At 39.9% G+C, this 24,847-nt stretch overlaps 2 long non-coding RNA genes across 2 annotated transcripts; both read left to right on the top strand.

The window, feature by feature from the left end:
- Positions 1-811: 811 nt before the first annotated feature.
- LOC107207341 lies at positions 812-4,818 on the top strand. Its single transcript, XR_004498384.1, has 2 exons — positions 812-1,803; positions 1,921-4,818. It is a non-coding gene; the product is annotated as an uncharacterized LOC107207341 (long non-coding RNA).
- Positions 4,819-9,949: 5,131 nt separating this feature from the next.
- LOC117244713 lies at positions 9,950-17,736 on the top strand. Its single transcript, XR_004498276.1, has 5 exons — positions 9,950-10,023; positions 10,118-10,179; positions 15,459-15,604; positions 16,331-16,396; positions 17,073-17,736. It is a non-coding gene; the product is annotated as an uncharacterized LOC117244713 (long non-coding RNA).
- Positions 17,737-24,847: the final 7,111 nt, after the last annotated feature.

Below are 24,847 nucleotides of genomic sequence, written 5' to 3'. Positions count from 1 at the left end.
GTAGATGACCTTTAGGGACATTTCTAACCCCCACCACTGAGTGATTCCATGTACTGGAATTCCACTGTGCTTGGCAAGATAATGAAGAGTTTTCAGTTTCAGTCTTTACTTTTGGTGTCCAGAATCTGTTCAATCCCCCTCATCCACCAGAGATGAGATAGTACTCAGAAATCAATCCAGGCTTTTACAGCTTAAAAGATTAGCCTACCACAAGGAATTGTTTTGCTTTATTATTGTTTTTATTAACTAAATTTCTGGCAATCCCAAGACTATACTTTATGTCAGAATCCTATGTGGTAAAACCTCCAAAAACACACATGAAGGCAGGGAACCTGACTCAAATAATTTAGTGAAAAACTAGACACAATATTAAACGTGACAAAGAATGAGTGGTGACTTAGATTTGCAGATCATCCAGCCAATCATGTTATATTCATGTTGTGTATCAAGATTTCTATTCCTTTTAACAGGTCTCAATTATTCTAAGATAGGTGCCAATAAACATGTTCATCTCTCAAGGAAGCTGATTTCTCATCACCACGTGGAAGTCACAGATATGGAAAAATGGGAAAAAATGGCCTTGGACCAGATGTGATGTAAGTATGGATGAGGGGAGTGGCAGGGGGAAGTCTAAACTCTTTATCAGTTTGAAGCCATCCTCCCTTTCCTGTCCCTCCAGCCCCTTGTAAATTGCCTCTCCCCACCTTTCTTACAGGCTCCCTTCACCCCAGAATTTCTCTTTCCTGGCTGAACAATCCCAGCTCTCCCAGCAGAGCTGCTCCATCGCTCTGCTCATCCTGGTGCCTCCTCTGGATGTTCCAGCAGCTCCAGATCCCTCCTGTGCTGGGGACCCCAGAGCTGGATTCCTGCTCACTTCCCTCAGGATCGTATTTGAGCTCTTTTGGTCCTTTTTTACTATTTTTGGGTTACAGAATAACACCCTCAGCTTCCAATTTATTGCCTCATGAAGAAAGAAAATTAGTCTTATCTTTTTTTTTATCTCAATTACAGGAGGGAATGAGTGCTAAAAGCCACAATTCATACATAGGTGGAAAAAAATTGTTCCTAAGTGCCCCAGCATTGGGCTTTAGCTCAGTAAAGCTCATGCCCAGCTGTGAGGATGTTTATGTTTTAATGGGCCTTGACATCAATCACAACCTGAGCAGGTCAGAATTCCAGGTTTCCCCACTCATGGTGGAGTTTGGTTCTACAGCAGAAAACAAAGGAATTGGAAGAAGAATCCTATTAATTCCGGCTGCTCTAATGCAAAACTGGGTTTCATTTTTAGACTTCTATTTTCTACTTTAATTATATAAATCTGAACATACTTTCGAGATTATGAAATAAGAGCCGGGAAGCCAGTTATTTTTCATCATTTATTTTTAAAGCAAATTTATCTTTGAATTGTCATCTGTTAAAATTCCTGAGAAGCAGACCACAAATGAGTACAATATGAACATGATTTTCCATGCCAGCCCAATTCAAGTAAAAGATGTAAAGATTTTTTTTTTATTTTTTTTCTTAGGTTTTCCTTTGAACACAAAGTGTGACCAGTTCCACCTCTGCAAGCCTTGGGTCCAAGTTTACAATGTGTTTGTGCACACTTGCACATGTACATACAAATAATACCAAACTAAGCCATGTATTGGCATCATAAACTCAATTAAATCTCTAATTTAATGGATTCCAAAACCTTGAAATGTTCTGCAAAGGGAACAGCAATGGGAGCACAGGAAAGAGCTAAAAAATGCTGTCTTGGAAATGACACAGAAGAGGATCCCTTAGTGCTTCCTTTCCTTTGTGGTAATAGTCTAACATGAAATATCTTAATAAGAAAACTCAAAATTTTGTTTCATATTTTGGATTTCTAGGAATTTTGGATTTGTGGTAATTTTTGGATACTTTGCTTTGTGCCTACAGGATCCTCCTCTGTCTGAAAGCCCTCCAAGATCTTTTTTTTTCCCCACTCAAGTTCTGGTCACTGACATGTCACAACATATCACATCCTATGTGGACAAGTCCTTCCTTCTGAAGGTGCTGAAAACTGCAAAGTTGGGAAATTCCATCCTCCAAACTGGTTCCTTTACTAGAAACTTGATGGACACTTTGGTTAAGAATGGAAATGTTTGTCTTCACTTGTCGTTCACTTTATTCTGCTGAAGAGTTTGGAGCCAACTTCTTTTAGCCAAGGTTTATCACGTCCATGCTTTGGTTATGAACACAACCACGAGGCTCTTTTCCTACACAGATTGTCAATAATATCTGTGTAAATTATCTATTTTTAATAATCCTTTTTGCATTAATAAGGCAAACCTCTAAGCATCTCACCTGGCCAAGGATCCTCAAATGTAGGTTCAGCATCCTGGAATTTTTCTAATCCCTGGCAAAACGTTTCCTCATCTTTGGATTTGCTTTAACCTACTTTTGTGCAATAATAAGATCTTTCTAGCCAAGTGTGTCTTCTCCAAGGATACTTATCTTCTTTTCAGGCCATTTAAAGTGCTTTTTCTCTCTCTGACAGAGAAAAAAGGATTGAACTATAAAGTATATCTTCATTCTTCCTTTGTAACTTGCAAATTTGGCATCTAAACTATGCCAAAAATGATTGCTTTTGGGGGCTTTGGTGAAGGATTCTGACTGTGATATAAAGAGGAAGGAATATAAGTAAAACAAACATTTATCACTGCAATTTGCATACCATGTTTAGCTCAGCTATGATTTAAACCAGCACATAAAGCCCCAAAATTGGTCTTTGAATGGAAAAGTTGAGCTTAACTGCAGCAATGCTGTAAGCATTGTTACGATATATTGGAACAAAAGAACTTAACATTCATTCCTGGCTTCTCTTTCAAATTTATGAACTTCCTGGTATATTTTTTGCATGAACTCTGATGGGCTGAGCCATCCATATCTATCTGCAAAGGGCTTCAGTGAAAACTTAGTGCTTTGAAAAGGTTTCAGTGTTTATTTAGTTGCTTTTACAGTGCTTTGGATCCTCTGCTGCTAAATGTCTTCCCTTGAAGCCAGAATTCACGTTTTCAGGTCTCCATCTAAGCAACCTTTTGGGACAAAGTAAAGTTCCTGAAAGCTTAAGCCCAATATACTGCAGCACAATTATGAATTGAACAGGGAAAGGAAATTGGAAGGAGCAACTGAAGATATTTTACTCTTATGAATTAGTACACAAATACAGACTTATAGCCTGCATGTGTGTTTTGTTTTTGCTGATGGCTGTAACTAAGGACACCTGTAAGTCAGGGGAAAAGGGACAGAATGAAAACTAAAGGGAGGGAAAATGTAATGATATGCAGCATTTCAGAGCTGATTTGGAGCCTGTTATGTGAGCCTTAAAAACTTGTTTTCCTTCTCCTGGAAAACCTGTATCATTTAGCTGGTGTGCCTTAGTGTAAAGTATGAAATATAATGACTTTTAAAAAGATTCTTACAGCATTTCCAAAGGAAATGTTGAGCTAAGTGTAGAATTTGTGGGATCAGTTAGCTTATAAATAATGATCCTTTATGCTGGCATTGGGAAATCCATGTTCCCACAGCTAGTTCAATAAAGCAATTAATATCAATGAATGCTGAAGAAAGCAAATCTCCGTTCACTTTTGTCTGGATTAGTTAACATAAGAAAAATCCCATCCCTCTCCTGGAGTATTTAACCTTCTCCTAGGAAGACATGCTAATGAAAGGTAAATAAAATGTGCTGCTTGACATGTGTTTGCCATTCCTCCCCGTTCCTCGTGTCACACACTTTCCCTCTTACAAGACAATCCACATTTTTTTTCCTCTGGAAATCTTCACTGAGGTTATTTTGTTTCATGCATCCCTCTGTGCCAAACCTGTCTTGTCATTCTCCCTCGGCCTTCCTGCTGGTGTTTCTAGGCTGTTTCTGCTCAGCTGAATTTCATTAGAGAGGGACTTCACCTCCAGAACTCACAGATAATGTGTCTCGAGCACACACAGAGCTGAAATCCGCCACGTAGAGAATTCCTGACTTACTTGGCACTGCATCCAATCCAGGGGCAAGTGCTCCTCCTCATCCAGGGCATATTTCTGTAGCCCACGTAAAACTGTCCACTAAAGGAGAAGGAAGGTCTGTCGAGGGAATGGGTGTGGTTTCACTGACCTCATCCCACAGCCACGAATTTGTGCGTTCAGGCTTCGGACATCAAATTTTTTGATAAAAGCGAGTCATAAAACCGCCCTGAACTTTCCCTGTGTTTGGCTCTGTTATCTGAGATTTCACACACAAGCAGTATAAAAAAAAAAAATAAAAAAAAAAAATAGAAAAAAAGAGCTTAAAAGATTTTTATCTTGGAGCTGCCAAGAAGTGTGGTAATAAGGTAAAGGTTGAGAAGCATTGTTGGCATAAGAAATCCCCTCCTTCCCCTGGATTTATAACACACCCAGTTTAGTAAGAACTGGCTCTGCTGAGCATTTTCTGACAGTGTTGGGATAATATATTGCAAAAGGCAGAGTGGCCAAGTCTCACACCTGAGGAGTAAGACACACTTCATCCTGCCCATGGAGAAACCTAAATCAAACCTTAACATTACTACAATGCAATTACTCCTCTCCTAGGAGCTCCAGCTCTTCAGGGTTGAGGCATAAAACTTGTGATTTTGGTGTACTGGAAGAGTTTATTAACCCCTTAAGTATTTGTATGGCCTCTGCTTTTGGAGGGATAGGCTTTTAAAGTTTAGTAGATGTGTTTCAAAGGGAAGTAATAGAGTGTGATGCCATGGGTGTGAGGCCAAAGCAGCTTTGCAATGGAGTTTAATTTTTTAAAGAGTAAATAAAACAATATGTGGAGCTTTGGATTACTTTTTCTGTCCTCAGTGTGTGCTGTGAGACCTCCCCCACGCTTCAATAAGGAGTTTTGTTTAATGAGGAAACAGACTTTCCACATTTGGGGGATTCTGTGGAAGACTGGGGTTGGTCTTTTCCAGAATCACAGAATCATTAAGATTGAGAAAGACCTTCAAGATCATCAAGTCCAAGCTGTGACAGATCCCCACCAGAGCACTGAATGCCACATCCAGTCATTCCTCAAACACCTCCAGGGATGGGGACTCCAGCATATTTTCCATTTTCCATTCATTTTTTCATATGTGAAACTCCATATCTTTCCACAATCACTTCTCCTTTCTCCTTGCTGTTATTAATAAAAAACCCTATTTTTGTCTAAAAAAAACTATGCTAAAGGTACACAAATAGAAGTAAAATTTTGGGCTGAGATGTGGCAGAGTCTCACAAGGAAGGAGCATGGAGTATGAACATGTAATGCTGCTACTTTTGCATGCTGCCTTTTTCTTCACATATACTCTTTCAAGAGATCATATTTCACTCCACACATATTCCAGAGTCTCCCTCTCTAGTTCTTATCATGACTTTAATAGTTCATTTCCATTCCATCCTCTGTGTTGTGTTACTTTTCTCATGTGCCCTGTTTGATACCTCCAGTGAAAGAAGAAGAGAAAAAACAGAGACACTGAGTCCAAGCCTCATGTTCCATTTATTATTATGACTGTAGGAAGTTTGACTTGAAAAAGCAAATTTTATCTGGAGATAAGAAATAGAAACAGACATAATAAGGTAAGAGTTAAATTGAAGAACTGATAACTGCTCTTGTAGTTTTGGGGTATCATTCACATGAAGACTGATACAGCTGCTCAATAATTTTATTCTTTTATTTCTTTATAAAATTGGTGGGGTTTTTTTCTTTTTTGGCATTTCTTGTTTTTCACAATATTAATATATTTTATTATATTAATATGGATAGGGAACACAAGATTAAAACCCCCACGATATTTGCTTCTGATTTGGTCAAACCCAATTAAAATTTCAGTCTGTCATCATGAATAGGAATATCTCATTTCATATCAGTTGACAGTCATACGTGCTGGCCTATGGTGATCCTTTTACAGACTTGTAAAGTTCCTCAGCCTTCCCTTTCCTGGTAAAAGCTAAAGTTTGATGTTGGGTTATAACTTTTTATGATGACAGCCCAGCAGAGTTATTTTAACGTAGAATGGAGGTTTAGGACAACTTAGTGGTGTCTGACATGTTGGCCCACAGGAAAAAGCTGGATCATGGAACTGCCATCAGATTTTCAGTGTTTTTCTCCTGGCAGCTCCAGGGAGGGGTTTGACGTGGCCTCTCCTTTCCTGCTGCACAGAGAATTAAACACATTTTTCTCTCCCATGGACATGGTGTGTCCTCTCTGGCATGGACAGGTGAGTGAGAGCACCCATCTTGGACAGGTGGTCTCTAAGAGCTCAGCTGAGGAATCATTTAGGGACTGACTGATTATTTACATATTTGGACCCACATCTGACAGCACTGATGATTTAGGGCATGCAAAAATACCCCAAGTGTTGGATAAACCTTGAGGTTCTCCTTTTGCAAACTGGGAGTAACCTCCTTAACACTGCACAGGACAGTGAGGGGTATGAATGTAGCTCAGTTGGCCAGCTCTTGACCTGGGACATGTCTCAAAAAAGATTCTTATTTATTTTAGTCAGCAGGCATTTGCATTTCCAACCCTGCTGGAAATCAGGGAACAGGTTTGGCTGGAGTGCAGACAGAAACAAACAACATGTACCATTTTCTCCTTGCCCTGTGACAGCTCTGGTGAAAACTGCAGCTCCTGCCTTATGGAATGAGTTTAATCTCAAGCAGTAAAGAACAAAAAAACTTTTAAAATTGCCTAGTATTGTAAAAAAAGTATTCTGCTGCCCTAACCATTTTTAAAGATTCATTTATGCTGATTTCAGATAAAAATGTGCCAGTAGAAGTAAAATAACCTCCCGTAGATAATACAGGTAGCCACAAACTTTGGCTGTCCTCTAATTCCCAAACACTTATCCCCACATACACTTCCTGTTCCCTGACTCTTGTCAGCTGGAAAAGTCATTATCTGAAGGGAGAGCTTTGCATCTGTCAGCTGGGAAAGTGATTACTTAAATTGATAGCAATAGCAGTTGTTTCAGTTTGAAATGGCCATTTCAAACATTCATTTTTATTTTTATTTTTTTTTGGGGGGGGTGCAGTGGAGAGAAGGAAGTTTTTATTATTATTTGGTCATTTTATTGTTGTGGACATCAAAGAATTAAACAGCATGAACATCTCAGCTTCTTGCTGACACTTGGATGGGCAAAAACTTTGGAGATAAATTGGCCTGGACAAAATAAATGGGAACGACTTTTGGAGACTTTTGTTCAAATTTGGATTTGAACAATCACACTAATAAAAGAAAGTGGTTTTTTTTGATGCCTTTTTCTTCATGCTTCCTCTTTAAGTTGTTTCTTTTCCATCATTTTTTATCCTGACATATAGGTGGGAATCAAATACCATCCTGGGGACGCTCTCCTTGTCCTTTAAATACCTCAGAGTCAAAACTGGTAAGGATTGGGAGCACCCCAATTAAGTGGAGTTGATTGCAAATTGATGTCTCCTTACAGGAATTGAAGCCACCCCCACCCCTGCCCAAATAATCTTTTCAGTTCTGTGAATTGCCTTTAATTGCTAAAAAGGACATCATAAATATCTGGTTCTTCCAAAAAGTTATTGCTCAAAGTCTCAAAGTTTTCTTTAAAAATGTAGGCCAGCTCCAAAATGCTCAAAAGTGTGACTTCACTCAATGCTCTTAACATCCATTTTTAGTTCCCAAATAAGTAGCCTAATTTTCCGTAACACTGTGCAATCAGTAAGTCTCATTGACCTCACTGAGTGTCTGCCTTCTCAGCAATTCCAAAAAAGAAAGCAATTTATTTAGAAGTCAAATATACTCAGAGAATCTTCACTTGTTCATATTTTCTAAAGAATGTATTTTTTAAAAATGTATTGAACTTTCTCTGTTCGTGTGCTCTTTGAGAGGCAGAGACAGGATGAATAATTTTTATGTGTTTATCTTCAGATACTTTTATATTATTTTATTCTAAAAGGATATTAATCTTTTATTAGATTTGAATAACATGAGAAAATTGAGATGTCTTGGGCTGTGTCAGAAATAAAAGAACAGTTGTCTCCACTGTCCTGTTGTGGCTTTGGCTTGGAAGATGCTTTATGTGGAAATTTCCACCCTCTTATTTCAAATGGTTTCAGAATTTAAATGATGGGGCAACCTGGTTTTGGACTCCAATGTTGTTGCATGTCTGATCCTTTGAGTTTTGTTATTTTGACTCTTATCTCCCATATTTTTATAACCTGAATAACTTGTTGTCAGTTCATTATTGAATGAACCATTTATTATCCTGAGACCTGCTATACAAACACAGCTAACAATCCTGTTATTTATCCTGTGAAATATCACAAACCGTTATGAGTATTTTATTAAACATGAGGCATCTCAATAAATCTCATGATGGATCTAATTCGTAACAAAAAACGAACCGTGCAAAGTTCACAATATATTTCTATAATACTTTTTCCAGACAGGAGACCTGAATTTTAACTCCTGCTGGCAATCAGAGGGTGACAGAGTTATCTGGTATTTAAACTTGTCTGCTGGGGTCTTTTGTTTCACTAATCCTTGCTAAACTTCACACTTAATGAGTCCTCCCTCCCTCCTATATTTCTTATTAAAGGTCTGTTTAAGGTATTTTTTTTTCCATTAGAACCATGTTGAATTTTCATTAAAAAAAAATAAAGTAAAACTTTCCAAAAGTGAACAGCCCAGGCTCAGAGCCAGCACTGGTGGAACTCGTAAAAGATGATGGTGCAGATGAAGGTTGTCTGCCCTGATGCTCATTTTACATTTCCAGTGTCCTCTTCTGTCTCCTTTCACACATCTCTCTTTAGTTTTTTTCTCTGATTGTTTCTTTCTTACTGCAAATATTTTTATGACAACAGGAGTGGGCAATTCTGATGTGCTGCTGTGAATTTCCCTAACGAGGCTCCTCTTCTACAGCCTTGCATCTTTCCCATGTTTCCCTCTCATCCAAAGGATTACAGGATGACACCAAGCCAGGACACTTATGTTTGTGGTCTCTTTGCACAGATAATTTTTATATCTGATTTGATCCTCAGTGTTAGAGCTGGAGGATCCAGGGAGTGTGGAATGTGGAAACACACAGCATCATGAAATACCTGCTTGTTTTAAACCCAGGCTTTGCTGCAGAAACCAGTCTGTCAATCACTCCTGCATGTGCTCCTTGTATGTTTGTTATTACTGTTTAATTATAATTAATTATTACTGTTATAATAACGTGTTGTGGAAGAATCATTTTTGGACAAGGAGCCGGGGTTGCTGTGAGGAGCTCTTTTATAAAAGATGGTCCAGGGTGAAATGAAGTCAAATGAGACAAGATCTCATGGGGATGGAAAAAGGAGTTGTGCTGCTACTGAGGAAGGGTAGGGAAGACAGAGAAGGAGGAGAAGGCCCAGGGAGGGAGGACAGGTGAGGGGCAGGCAGGACAAAGGCTGCACAAGGCTCAGAGGGCAGTGCTGTCCAGCCTGGGGGAGCGAGGAGTGAGTACCAAAAGGACAAGACACAAAAGCCTTGCTGGTTAGAGCCAGAGAAAAACCCCAAGACTCCAAAATCCTTGTGTCTGGTGTTGCAGCTATTTCTGTTCCCCCTGACCCCTCCCAAAATCTGCCTGCTGGCAGGAGAGCATTGGCCAGTCCAAGGTTGCACCACAATCCATCAGTGGAGAGGTTTTTCCATCTGATTGGAGAAGCTCTCCAGAGGGTCCAGTGTCCTTGGTGTTCTCCTGCTGGCTGCTTGTTCCATGTGAGACACGAATGGCAAAGCCTTCCCAGAGCCAGGGCTTTCCCCATCCTCTCCTGCCTGCATGTGGCACTCTCACATCCCTCTTCTACCTACCCCTGACACATCAAAATTACCCCTGGTCCTTCAGCTGGTGGGACAGGTGTGCCCATCCTGACAGCTATTTAAACCCTCCCGTGCCAGGAAATGGGAACCCAGCTTTTAAAGCTCGTTTTCACCCAGAGGATGTCACAGAATAAAGGAGTGCTTGCTCACAGGCTGTCCCTAAAGCACCAGGAAATATAAATGTATATTTACATTGCTTTGCATTGTTTTATTTAGAATGTCTCTGTATCAGGAAGAGATTATATTGGCTGTAATAAACAAATTGAATATTTCTAGAAAACTCAAAACCATACTGAAATGGAAGCAGCTTCAGGAGGAAGTGCAGAGAGATGCTGCAGGTGAGATAAAATTTCTTTGTGACTCTTCAATTCATGGTTATTATGTCCACGTGGTTTGGGTTGGATATTGTTTTGAGATATCAGGTGATAGTAACAAGCATAAGTAGAATTTCCTAGCTTTTATTCTCTTTCTTCTTGTAGTACCTGAATGTTGATTGAGTTGTGCTTTAATGGAAATCCTTCCTTTCCTGGACTCTTTGCTCTTCAAGTGTTAGAGGAGAAGTTACAGGGTAGGTAGTTCTTCATACACCACAAGGAAAATTCCTTAATTTTACCACTTTACATGTATACATTTTGTATCATCTAAACTTTTGGAAGCTAATAAACTCAACAGTGATAGCAGACTGGACTGGGGATTAATTAAAAGAGCATCACACACAGCTGCTTTAAATTGAAGGACAGAAAGCAAACAGGCTTTCCCACCTTGACAGTTTTGACAAGAGGTAAAGGGCAAAAATGGACAAAAAAAGTGTTTCTTTTTCATATACATTTATATTTCAAAACATAATAATTTGTCTTGATATCTTAAACCCATATTTAATGTCTGCCCTCTGCAATTTATGAGCCTCTGCTGTAGTTCAGGACTGCAGATGTGCTCAGGGAGGGCAGGGCCAGGAATTTGGATGGACATGGCATGGAAGGGTTGGCCAATGCTGTGTAATGAAGTGATTACAGCATCTCATGCATCTTCTGATTAATAAGACTAAATTTAGTTGCCCAGACAAAAATCAGTCCTGAGCAGACAAGAAAGCTACAGGAGATTGTTCTTTCTATCAGTTCAAATACAAATTGCCCTGTGATCACTGTGAGTTTGCAGAAGATAACTCCTGTTCCATGTGGCATCGCTGCTCTTGGCATCTCACCATGAAATGCAGCCCTGGACTCAGGCCAGATTAAACAGCTGACTAACTCTGCCTTTAGATCCAGAGGCACAGGAGAGCAGGAAAATAATTCTCCAATGTCAAAATCTATTTTCTTACTTTTAGCAGTAGCTAACATTTTGTGATATATATATATATATATATATATATATACAAGCCCATATAATGTAACAGTTTGTTTTATGAGGCTACAAGGACATATGTGGGAAAGAAATACGAAGCATTTTAAAAATTTGTAGCAATGGAGATTATTCATACTTTATGTGGTGTTTGAAGTTAATATTTGTAATCTTTGTTGCTGTTGTGCTGGGCAAAATGAGCATTGGTGTTGCTGAAATGACACATCACCGTGGATCAGACATCAACTGACTCCTGGAACTTCTGATTTTTATCATCTCTAGGTCTGCCACAAGAAGGCTGTGGGAGTTGAGAGTTCATTCTGGGTTTTGGGGAGGTGTTTTGAAACACTTCTTGCCTTGATGTTTTTTGGAGTGTAATTGAGGGAGGCACAAATGATTAAGGGACTTTGTAGAGCCACCAGTGCAATGATTTGCCAACAAATTTCCCAAAACCTTCATTTTGCAGTGATGTCACCCCAAAGAAAGTAAACTTTAAAAAAAAATTGAATTAGTTGAGAAGCAAGTTGAGGTTTTTATTGAATCAGGCTGTAACTTCAGAACTTTTTCCCACTTCCCTTAGTTTTTGGTTTTCCTTTGGAGCAGCAGATATTGCTCAGCTGCAAGAAGGTTCCCCTCCAATGGATGAGGGCCATGCAGACATACAGAATTTTAAAGGATTTAAAATAAATTTAAAGGTTTTAAATAAAATTTAAAGCATTTTATTTCCTACCTCATTTTCAGGGGTAAACTGAAGCTGTACCCCGTGAGCTGCACCTGAACACTCAGGAGGTCTGAGTTTGCCATGACTGAGAAAACCTGGCTACAGGAATATCTGAGTTAAATTCTCAATGACAAATCAAATGGAGAGAAATGTTGTCTGGTGTGCTAAAATAATACAGGCATCCAGTAATGCCTGGTAAGTCATGCAATGCATTAAAACCCTACCAAAAAAAACATATCAAGGCAGATATAAAATAATTGGGAGGTTCTCTTTCTTCCCCTGAAGATCATCAGTATACAGTAAGTCTCTTAAAGACCAGTGTTTAAATTATTAAGGCTGCTGGTTTAATGAAAAAGTAGCAGCTCAATTCAATAATTCATGACAACAATTTGAGGCAAAGCACACAAAATATTTTTAGCATGTGTCTCAAGAACAGTTAGACACAGGATCAAAATATGCAATGTTACACACAGTATGTTCTTATCTGTTAGGTCTGGTAGAGGAAATAAACATTTTTTCCTGATGAGAAAATCAAAGTTTTGTGCCATTTCAGTGAAGTCAAGTTGACACCTGCAGAGAAGCAAGTCATGACATTTTAGCTGACTGGGTTTTTTCCCCCCCCCCTCCAGTTGTGGTTTGTTTCTTCATTCTATTTACCCTGACAGACAAAAGAAAAATGTTGAGATGAGGATTTGGCATATTTTCTAATAATCCTTCCTTTTTTCTTTATTTTTCTTTTTTTTTTCTTTTTGTTTTTTTTTTATCTTTTTGTTTTTCTCTTCCCTTTTTTCCCCCTTCATTAAATGCACAGCTCATACATTCTGGGCTGGGACAGTTCTACTGAGGAGAAAAAACCACTTGGACATATTAATGTTAAAATTGTGTCCCTCTTTTCTTGTCCCCCCACCCTCAGATTGCTCAAACATTGCTACATTTATCAAGATAATAAGCTTCAGATTTCATAATAACAGATCTCTTTTCATGTCATCCTGGCATAGACCTGCCTGACTGAGCCAGGAAGATCCTTAAAAAAATATGAATTTCGGATCAATAATATTTATAGCTCCATTTATAAAGCTGAAGTCAAAGGCATGGATAATGCAGAATTTATTAAGGGAAATTACGCTGGGGATTTTGTTTACTGGCCTCTAATCCTACCTCGACTTCTTTAGCATCTCATTTTGTCAGGAAAACATAAGTTGCAGGTGTTCATAAATGTAAACTGGCACATAAAGAAGCTCACAAATTATATCTGTTGTGACCTAATATTGCAGTATAGGGTACTCTTCAATGGTGTTTTTCCTGGCTGCATCTTATTTTTGTTAACTCTGGGTACCATTAAAGACTATGATAAAGTTATTGCAATGGAATTGAAATACATTTTATTACACCAATATAAGTTCCATTTACCGTGCAATGTGACAGTGCTTAATAATTTTATATTACAAGCGTAATTATGACATCAAATTAGTAATTTTCACAAAGTACTTGCACTAGACACTGTGTATTTTAATTCTCTGGGGTGCCTGAAAACACACATTTTAGCAGGGAAAAAGCAGGAATGTAAAGGGAAGCACCTCATAACTCCTTCCAGCAATTTCCTGAGGATATTTATCTTCCACTGGGGTACAGGTATTATCAAGATTGTTTTTAGATTCCAATACACAGCTGATAAAGCCAAAAAGTTACTGAAGTATAAAAATCATGATAAATCTTCCCCTTTGGTGGTCATGTCAGAGGTCCCCAAAGCCTCTGCCTCGTTATTCTGAGCAGCCTCTTAATTTGATTAATTCCACCGCACCAGCAAGGCTGTTCCTGATGGATTGGGTGGTGGGAAGGATTAGAAACTCCAGTTCAGAGTCTGAAATTGGGAGCTGGTGGAGCTGCAGAACCCCCTTGGGAATAGGAATCAATTTGTGTCCCATGGAAACGCAATTCCCTCCGAGGTAGAGCACAGCGGACTTGGCGGAGCGGAGCCACACTGGTTTTGAGGCAGGAACTCAAGATTTGTATCCAAGTGATGTAACTCTGGAATCTTTGGGGTTTTTCTCCTCTCCTTGGGGTATTCACATGGAATTAATTTTCTATTCAGGTGCTGAAAACTTTTGCAATGTAAATTCATCAGAGGGTTTGGCTTTTATCTGCTAAAATAAATGACAGGATGGGATGAAGGTTCACGAGCATCTTAATAAACCTTTAAGAGTCTGCCTTAAATACCAGTTTTCTATACTAGAAAGCTCATCAATATCTAGACAGGCATGCAAACAGCGAGGAGGCCAGTCCATTAATGAAATGTTAATGACTGAATTAGACCTGTAATAACACAAGTAGAATGCACTGCTGTGAGTCCATTAACATCAGCAGACCCTGCTGGGAAACAAGTAAACACAACATACAAAGGGAAAACTTGTGCTAATAAACAGTTTTTTGTGCAGTAAAGGTGCTCAGAAGCTCAAGCTGTAAATCCCATTCATTGCTGTTCCAATGGGGATTTTTTTTGGAAAAGTTTATCCAAGTGACATACAGAATATACATTTCACAGTGACATAAAAACAAAATATGTTCAACAACAAAGTCCTTGCCCTGAAAATTAGCCAAAGACTGGTGTATCCTGAAAAACATTCCTGTTGTGATATGTTGTAGGAATAAGCAGTTCAGTGGCAATTTCAGCTTCATCCTTGTCTTTGGGAAGAATTTCCTCCCTGTAAGGGTGCTGAGAGCCTGGCACAGGCTGCCCAGAGAAGCTGTGGGTGCTCCTGGAAGTTTTCCAGGCCATGTTGGACGGGGTTTGGAACAACTTGGGACAGTGGAAGGTGTCCCTGCCCATGGAATGAGGTGGAACTGGATGATCTTCCATGTCCCTTCCAAGCCAACCATTCCATGTCTGTGTCTGCAGCCAGTGCAGGTGGGAGCAGTGGTTATCACCTGATAGATGGCTGACCCAAGTGAAATGGAGTTTATGGGCCCTCACCAAAGCCCTCACAGCCATCACAGGAACTGCCACCCTTGGCACTAATTAGCAGCACCGTTAAAATTTTATCTCTTGCCTTAAAAGTTGATTGTGCTTTGCAGAAGGTGTTAACCCCAGCAAAGGGGAAGGGAAATACAACACTGCCAGCGGCTTCCTGGGTGCCCTGGTAACCCTCCACGTGAGAGTTCTTGCCTTGGGATATAGGAATTAATGACCTGGTTTTTTGGAATGAGAGCTTCTTCTTTCCTTTTCCAAAATATATAGCTTTTGGGTTTTTTTGTTGCTATTTTTTCAGTAAAAGTGGCATAAAAATAATTGAGTTTTCTTCCAGTCTTGAAAACCTCAGCAATTTCCTTACACAGGGGCTAGAGTAGGAAAAACCAACATGTCTGGATCTTATCTAAACTTCCTCCTTTTTGGCAAGATTTAGAAATTTACATGAAGCTAAATATCCTATTCCTGCTCCTGGAAACCTCAGTGTATCTCCCAAGGGGCTGCTTTTCTCCCACCTTGCCCTCACCTCTGTCCAGGGGTGTGATTTGAGTTTTACTCTGTACTAATACAAGTATTTTCCCTGATTTTTCCAGTGCCATTAAGAAGGTTCCCAATGGTGTTTCCAAGGAGGACTTGCTGCACTAAGGACAGCTGGTTCTGGTGGTCACATCCTGGAGGAAAATGGGGAATATCAGTTCCCAATTCCCAAGGCTGGCACAGACTCCATGTGTCACCTCAGGTGAGCCACCTGCACTCTGTGCTTCAGGTCTGTACCCCTAAATGAGAGATAATTCCACCTCATTACCCTACAGAGCTGCCTCAAGGGTAAAACCATCATAGAAAACAACACTGGGGGGCACATAAAGCCTACAATTTAAATTGCATACATTATTACCTTCCTGTTAGTACCATTCCAATTTAAATTTGGGCAATTCTTTAAGTGTCTGAGTCCACGGTGGCCTTTTGGTTCTGTGGACCTGTCTTTGTTTCCTAGGATAACACTGAAGAATTTTACAGAGGAAACTAATGTAATTAGAAAAAATCCAGTGATCTGATTATGTGCATTGAAGAAATAAATACAATATCTGAATACTGAAAGAAATGGTAGAATTAGCTGTAAATGATATGAACCACTCACTGCCCTTCCCTCTGCACAAAGGAACTGAGCTGAGCTGGACTTCTGAACCACCTTACCAAATAAAAGTAGCAGCCTTTTCTTTTCAGAGAAAGCAAATTCTGACATGACAATTTGAGCAAGTTGCACTGTGACTTTTCAGCAGAGCATTTTTTGCCATTTTCACTTGTGTCCTGAAGCATTTGTCATCTTCCTTGCAAGCAAAGTTTGAAAAGTTATCACTAATACTGGATGGTGCAGGGGATGCTTTGCCTGTGTGAACAGTCTGGGCAAAGTGAGGAACTCTCAAAACAAACTTAAGTAATATTTTTTTTGCTTTGCAATCCTCAGCTGAGTCACACCAATTTCAAATCAGGCGTGATACAGAAGGAAGGGAAATAACAACACCCGTGTAAGGTAATGTAACAGGCTAAAAGGAATAATTAGGGAAAAGTTTGTAGCTACTAGAGATGAATTAATGATCTATATTTTACTGTAGAAATAATGAAAAACCTGTTCTCTTGAGAAGGGCTTTGGCCTGTTGCTGGAAGTGAGGACAGAGGTCTAAAAATTAAGTGGAAGGAAGGGAGGGGACATGAAAAGCAGAAGTTTTTGAAGTAGGGAGAGGTGTTTGAGAAGTAAGATCTGGAATGGAACAAACACCAAGAATCTTGAATGCAGTGTGGGAAAAGCAGAAGGAGATCAGCAGAACAGGGAGGATGTGGTGAGGCTTCCTTGGCTTTTCAAGGATGATCAGCTCAGTGGCTGCAGTTTCACCTGGAGTGCTGCAGGCACTGGGGTGAAGGGATGAGGGCAGCCATCAGAACCACAGCTGGAAACCTCTGGAACAATATGTTTTATCTCTGGGTACAGGCAGAAAAAGGGCTTTAGAGGTGCAGGTGGGAATTCAGGGCCTCAGCTCCCAGCAGCTCCTGGCTCCATTGAAACACCTCAGTCCTTCTCTCACCTCTGAAGGGCTGGCTTAATTTTCTAAACCCACCTGCAGCTGGGGGCTACAGAGTGAATATAAAGAATTGATTAAAGCCTGTTTAGAATAAAATTGCATTAAGGCTTCCTTCTATCCTTTGTCCAGGAATTCCTTGATGCTGCTGGGAACCTCCCTGGTAAACCAGCCTGCCCTGAAATCCCCAGCAATGAAAACTTGTTTTTTGCCCACTTTTTACAAACTTCAGTGGGTAGAATGATTTCAGCAGATGCATTTATTTGTCTGATTTTGCTGCCTGGAGTCACACAGTGAGGTTTTCTGAGGTATTAACTATCACTTTAAATTCTTCTCGCTTTGAGTCATCCCATCCCGTATATAATTTGAACAGGTTTTTGTATAATTATTTCTCTCAATAATTACCATTGTACAATTTCTATAGCTGCCAGTTTTGTTTTTCTCTCCTGCCAGAGAACAGCAGAAATGTATTACATGTTAGTGTAACTTATGTTTTTGGATTCATGTTTAAAATGCATGGAATATTTTTCATCTTCTGTTTGAAGCAATACCTCATCTGGGATCATATCTCACAGTGTAAGTTTACACTGAGTAAATGGATGCCTTGTACTGCAAAGGGGTGTGATCTACAATGAAAAAGAAAAGGGTGCAAAAAATAAACTTAAATTTTTAAGGCATTGGCTGGCCAGTGGATATTAATGGCTACAGGTAGTGACCTGGCACATGGGGACAGTCATGCAGAGAGGTTTGTGTATGGTCTCCTTTTCCCTCTTAAATAAATTGGATTTGGCCATCATTACAGCCCTTTGTTGATGTCTTTTGATGAGGATTCTAGGAAATTGGTTTGCTGGCATGTGTGGTGTGCTGGCAGGCAGAGCACACTGGAATTTGCAGGCACAAGTGCTCCTAGTGGAGGTCTAATTCCAGAAGTTGTGCTCTCCAGAAGGAAATTCCTTAGCTTTGAGTTTTGTGTGTGCTTGGTTTTACCCCCAGGGTAGGTGGGAAGATGCATTAGGATGGAAGAAAGAGGTGGCAGACTTGTAAAGTTTGGGAGTAGATAATTTTTGGTACCTCATCCACCTGTGAAAAACCAATGCTCAGTTGGGTACACAGAAGATAGGATGGCAAGCCCTGTGAGGAGCAGTGAAACAACAAAATGATGGCTCGTTGTCCTAAATGAATCCATGATGCTTTTTAAAAAACTGATTTATGGATATCTCCTGATGAGGGTAATTAAAGATAAAACAGTTTAATCTCATGAGTCATGCTGAAAGTTTCTTTCAGAGACACTTAAAATTGGAATGCAAAACAAAGGAGAGAGAAAGGAAAAAAAAACCCCAGAGAATATTGGGAATATATACATATGAACATTTTAAAGAGATTGGGATCAGGATGCAAGTTTGAGTAATGATAAACAATTAATAATTGTGGGTAGCAAAGGGTGATTGGAGGAGAGCAGTCAGATCCTCTGTGGGAACTTGGGCACCAAACTCTTCTTTGCCTTTTAGTGCTTTAAGTCAGCAAACAGGCTGAGTGTGCAGATGCATTTGATTACTGATGGTCATTATAGCACGAGCAGCACCGTGATTTATTAGAATAGTTGTTGACTGGGATTCCAAGAAAAGGTAATTGTTTCAGAATTATCCCCACAATTAATTTCACATGTGTGAAGTCCATTAACTGCAACTCCAGGCCATGGGATCTGTGTAAATGTTCACAGCAAGAGCTGAGGTTTGGGATGGGAAGGACAGGCCTCTGGATTTTAGGGGAATCTGAGTGTGGATTGGGTTTTTTCCGGCTCTTTCTGACCAGAATGGTCAAAACCAAAACTGGTTATTCCATTCCTCTGAAATTCCAGTGTGCATCAGTGGATGGAAATGTTGATGGAATGGAAACATCAGTGATGCAAAGGTGCTTGGACTGAGCCAACAGTAGCTTTTGAACACGGTGTGACACGTTTTAACACATTATCATCATTGATCCTCAGTCATCCTTGGGTTTTAATGCTGCTTGTGCTGTTGCTTGACAGTGGAATGGGGATAAGGTGTCAGACTATTGTAAGAAATCTGTATTTGCAGAACTGCTGCCTGTACTATATCATGAAATGCTCACAAACACCTAAACCCCAGCAATTTGTACCCTCAGCAAACACAAAATATACATTACAACTCGTGATACGGTGAATTTTGAGCAGAATTAGTCCTTACTCAACCATTCAGCAATGAGAAATATTGAGTTGTTTTTCTTAAGGATTAGGAAAATTCTTTTGGAAGGAGACAAACATTTGTCCCTGCTGGAAGCTCCTTCAGCTGTAATGCATCATTGTGCCTGACCAGCCCTAGAAACCTTGGAAAGACAAAATATGTACAAGCTGGTTGTTAAGCATATGTGATATGTTTTGCCTCGTCACCTGGCAACGAAAAGGTTTTTCTAAACAAATTTCACACATTGCCAAAATTCCAACTTTTTGAAACACGTAAACTGCTTGTTTTTTATTTATTTCTTTCCCCTTTGTCAAGCTCAGCCCAAGGTAGGTCTCTCAGAAGAGCAAATGCTAGCGTTTCTACTGGGGAACGAAATAACTCGTGTAAATTTAATCCACTCAGCATTACATACTTCATGTAAACAACATTGGGACTGTATGAAAAGATAGAAAAATACACTGTCTGTGGAATGATTCATAGTCTGTCCTACAAGAGTTTTAAAATTAACAAGCAAATCAACACTGAGAAACCTTTGATTGACCTCAATTCAGCAAGTGAGCATAAAATAAATAAAAAAAATAAGCCTGGCTCAGTATAAAGTTTAAATAATAAATCAATAATAAAAGCTGTGAGGATAGTGAAGGGCCTCAAGGGGAAGCTGTGTGATGAGTAGCTGAAGTCACTTGGTCTGTTCACCTGGAGGAGCCCTGTCCCAATCTTCAGCTTCCTCAGGAGGTGAAGAGGAAGGGCAGACACTGATCTCTTATCTGGTGACCAGTGACAGCATCCATGGGAATGTCTGGAGCTGGGCCAGGGCAGGTTTAGGTTGGATATCAGGAAAGGTTCTTCCCCCAGAGGGTGCTGGGGCTCCCCAGGGAATGGGAACATTCCTGAGGCTGCCGGAGCTCCAGGAGGGTTTGGACAGCGCTGCCAGGAATACCCAGGGTGGGATTGTTGGTGTGCCTGTGCAGGGACAGGTTGAACTTGATCCTTGTTAGCCCCTTCCAACTCAGGATATTCTATGATTCATAATCTCAGTATCTATGTATTGCTTTGAAGGAACATGAAGAGGAGTGAAAGCTAATAATTGTTGGAGTTGCACAACACTTAGCCGAGAAATGATCACGTTGTGGCTGACACAGCTCTAAGTGTTTGGGTTGGAGGGTGAGAAAACCACTGAGATGGCATTTCAAGTTTGAATGAAAGGTTTTTAGGACAATACTTCAAATTGCAGTGGCAAAGCTGCATTGCTGCACTCGGGCAGGCTTTAATAACCTGATACATTTGGGTGCCTCCTTAATCTGCCAGTTGTTTTCTGTAGGTCTGCTGCTGGTTATCAATGAATTTATCTTCTGCCATCTTCCTCCCCTGTTCGTGGCAGGGTCAGGGCTGATCTGAGGTAGTGCTGATGGGATTCCAGCCCATTACCATGCTGAGGGTGGCTGGGATTTGGGCACACAATGGGGTGTGACACCGTTGAGTGTGGGGAGGCACCTCCTTGTAAATGACAGCGCTCCGGTAAAGACCGGCGGAGTTTGGGAATCAGTGCTGCTGAGGAGATCTCTTAGCTAGGAGGTAGAAAGGTGATGCCCAGGAAATAAAGAGGGATGATTTCCATGTGGTTCCCACAGGATTTCACCAGTTCCATGCCTCCACCACTGGCACCAGCATGACAGAACCGATGGGCTGCCACTGGATGGACACTCCATGATGCAGCCACAAGCACCATTGGCATTGTGCTGCCAGGAAAAGTGTTGAGATTTTTAATTACCCTAATGGTGAGCTAAAAAAAAGGCCTGTGTTTCTAGTGCCATGAAGAGTGCAGAAAAGGGCTGTAAAATGCTAAAACAATGGCAGGCTCCTTGCTGAAGGATGCAGCATGTTGCAATAATGCGGTGCGTTTCAAAAAGATCTGTATTTTTTCAAAGACAAACATCAAACAGAAGGAAAAAGGTTATGTCACCTTCACCCTCACAGTACTGTCATTTATATGCTATCAGCTCATTAAATTCACATTAAGATACTCCATGGGACTTTAGGAGCTATTAGTGCACCTAAAATGGCATAACAAAATCTCAGTTCACTTTAAGAGAGATGGCATTGCGACATTTTGTATTTCATCACTGAATTATTATAGTCTCAGATGCATTCTGCTGTGATGGTAATGGAAGGAGGAATACTAGAGAGGAAAGCTGTCCATTTGTTTATCCCCAGGGAGAGAAAAAAGAAAGTTTGATAAAAAACTAGAGTGAAAGTAAAGCATTAACAATTTAACCCCTGTAGCAATGCTAAAGAACACGCAGGATTTTTATATTCTGCTTTTCAGGATGTTTAAAATAAAGAAAGAAGGAAAATTTCGTACGTAGGGTGTTGCTCCAGGCAATGGAAGGTGCAGCAAATGTACTGCATGAATGCAGACATCTGAGTCTCTCATGACAGCCATAAAATACCTTCCTTTGTATAAATTCTCATGATAAAAATGGTTATTGTGATTAAAGTTGATGTTCTGGTTAGTTTGCTGTTGTTTTCCCTCCCTTTGCTTTCATCAGAAAGTAAGTGTGCTCTTCTAGGTAAATCTGCAACCTTGTGTTGATAAATCCCACGTGGGATAATTCCGAGGCATCGCGCTCAGGAAGGAAGAAGGAAAAGTGAAGCCATACCAAGTTATCATTAAAGAGCTAATATATATTTATACATAAATACTAAAGAAACACTACACTGCTTGATAAATAATAATTAAAAAATCTGAATTAATGGATATATATTTATGTTTTGGATCTAGAAAACAGCTTGATCTGAGGATGATTTTTCTACACAGTAACAGCAGCTATACATGAAATACATAAATAATATGTATTGAAGGATAGAGGATAAGTTAAATTCAGTTTTTGAGGCAAAGGTAATTTTTTATATGTGTGTGAATAATCAAAAAAATCAGAAGAAAGATGAAGAATGTTCAGTCACTTTACGTAATATATTTTTCTTAATATCTGTTAAGAATTGTTTAGAAAACATAATAATTTCTTAGAAGTGTTTCCTTCCCACTCCAGTCAAAAAAGTTTCCATGAGTTTAGCCTCACATGGAATGAAAGGAATCAGAAGAAGAGGAAGATTTGAGAGCCTAAAGCATTGTGGAGCCTCCAAATGTGCACATTCACTGGGGTGAAACCCATCCCTGTGAGAGACTCAGGACCAGCCCAGCTTAAAACTTTCAAAATCCCTTTTAACTGCAAGGACCTGACACAGAAAAGAAGAGAAATTCTGTGGAGCAAAAGAGAATCTCTTGAGTGGAGAGGAGCTCAAAGACCTTGGGAGAGCATTGCAGGAGAAAGCTCAAGGTGTTGAAAACAGAGGAAAGCAGAAAGGGAATAACTTCACACTGAGCACCTGCTAAATTTAATGTTTGGCTACATTAAGAGAATAATCTCTTCAGCACAGGGATTCTGCTGCTTATTAGACAGTTCACCTGTCACCAGAGCCTCCAGTTTTTTTATCATCATCAGGAAATGCCCCTGAGTGGTGGCTCTGAAGGTTGAAACCCAACTGTGGAGAGAGTTTTCTGTCAGGCAGAAAAGATGTGCTGCACTTAAACTCTTGGGTTTTACCAGCTCTTGTTGGTTTGCCTTCCCTGGTGCTGTGGGATCCTGAGGCTGTGGGATCCTGGTGATGCTGACCTGAGCACTGGGAGTCTTGGGAAGCAGCACCATTTGTTCCTGTTAATATCTGCCAGAAGACATAGAGGAATTAATAGAGAATTTTGTCCAGTCTGCTGCAGGATTTTTATAGGTCTGATAACTATTTACTGTCCCAGTGTTAATGCTGAAGAGCACTAAATTGTAACCTCTCTTCAGGCAGTGGGACAGTGAAGCCATTAGGAGTTGTTGCACATAAATAGGAGAATTTAACAATTAGGATGAGGCAAAAATCAGGAGTAGTTGTGCAGTTTTGGGGAAACTGTGGGACACCCTGAGGGAGATGCCAAACCCCAAGAATGTAAGGTGACTGATAGATCAGTCAGGTGAAGGTGGCTGAAACTGTATTTTAAGTGTTCTGTTCTAGACTTAAAATAAAAATTAATTGGAATAGCTGGAGAAAAAGACAACCATATTAAGGTTTATTTGTATATTTATTTCCAAAATAAAAGAGCCAATGTGTGAAGGGAACACAACACAAAACTCTTTTTGGTACTTGCTATATTACCAGTGACATATTCAGAGATGTATATTTAGAAGACATTTTTGTTTTTTCCAAGGGAAATCTCTGTGGTCAGGAACAGAAATTCAAACCTGGAAATTGTGACTGATTTAACCCAAACACTGCAGGAGAACTTGTACCAAGCTCATAAATTTCAAGCTCTAAGTCATGTTTTGTGGCCTCTTTCTCATGGATTATGGACATTCACTGGCTGAATCCATGAAAACTTGACCATCTATGTAGGAATATAGTTTTACTACACCATTTATCTAAGTTTTTAGCTAGATTTAGATTTTGTTTACATGTATTTATTTAGACAGAAGTAGTTCTTGCTGCTCTTCAGTGGCAATGTGGTCGTGTGGAAGTCACTCTTGCCATCAATGGATGAATTAATTAAAGCTCAACTTCAGGTTCTGGCTCAGATGGAGGATTGCTTCTGCTCCACACAGCTTTAAACCCAGAAAATAATTTCTTCCTAGAAGTGCATATCTTGGCAGGGAATATCCTGCAGCAAAGGAGCACAGCAAATTCAGAGCAGAAAAGCCTCCAGTGCTGTTGAGAAGGCTGGGAGAAATCTTTGTTGTGTTTTTTTCCCAAACCCAACATAGCAGTCAGGTTACTGAGAATCACATTTGGTCCAAAATTTATCAGAGCTGACTAAAACTGTCCCTTTCTAAGGAAATGCCAAGGGCAGATGGACCCACTCCTTCTCCAGGCTAGGAGCACAGGCTGGGTGCTGTGCATGAGGACATGGGAGAATATTGTTTTCTATCCTGTCATCTTTCAAAAACCCAATGTGAGCCTTTTATGTTCTGTGTTACAGCTGAAACTGCCAAATAGAAATAAAATAAACTTAGACATTGTTACCCTAAGCCAGAGAGGCTGATTTTACACCAAGAGCTCCAGTGACTGATATTTAATAGCATTCAGGGATATCTAATTTGCAGTCTTTTCATCAGGTCCAAGAAATTAATGTTATTTGTTTGCTATTATAAAGTATATTATACTAGTATCATATATTATAAAATAGCTTTTATTTCATATGTCTCTTGGCCATGCAGACCCTGTTAAATGTCTTTCACTGTGTCTTACTGATCTTTAATATTTATTTTGCAAGGTGAAGCACAGTCTATTCTCTATTCTTGTATAACCACCTAAGCCAAAAATCCCCTTCAGTTAGTAAAGAGCTTAATTTTGCACCTCAGTTTTTTGTCACACCTCATGACATGGAGTAGATAATCATTACTGCCACTAATGGCCCTGTTAATCCTTTCACAGGTATTCACTGAAACTGCTGGAAGTAAATATTGCCTTGGCAGGTCTAGGGCTCAGTATCTGGGTATTATGTGGTGTGTCAGGAAAATAACTGTGGGATGTTCTGGCTGTAAATTGTTCTCACAGACCTGCACAGCTCCCTGACATCTCCAGGGGGCTCCAGCAGGACCCACTGTGCTCTCAAAAGCTAAAATTAACCAGAAGTTAAACCAGGACCTGTCTGGGCTGGGCTGC

This window comes from Parus major, chromosome 7, assembly GCF_001522545.3.
Source record: "Parus major isolate Abel chromosome 7, Parus_major1.1, whole genome shotgun sequence".
Lineage (NCBI taxonomy): Eukaryota > Metazoa > Chordata > Aves > Passeriformes > Paridae > Parus > Parus major.
This window is presented reverse-complemented; position numbering and strand designations above follow the sequence as displayed.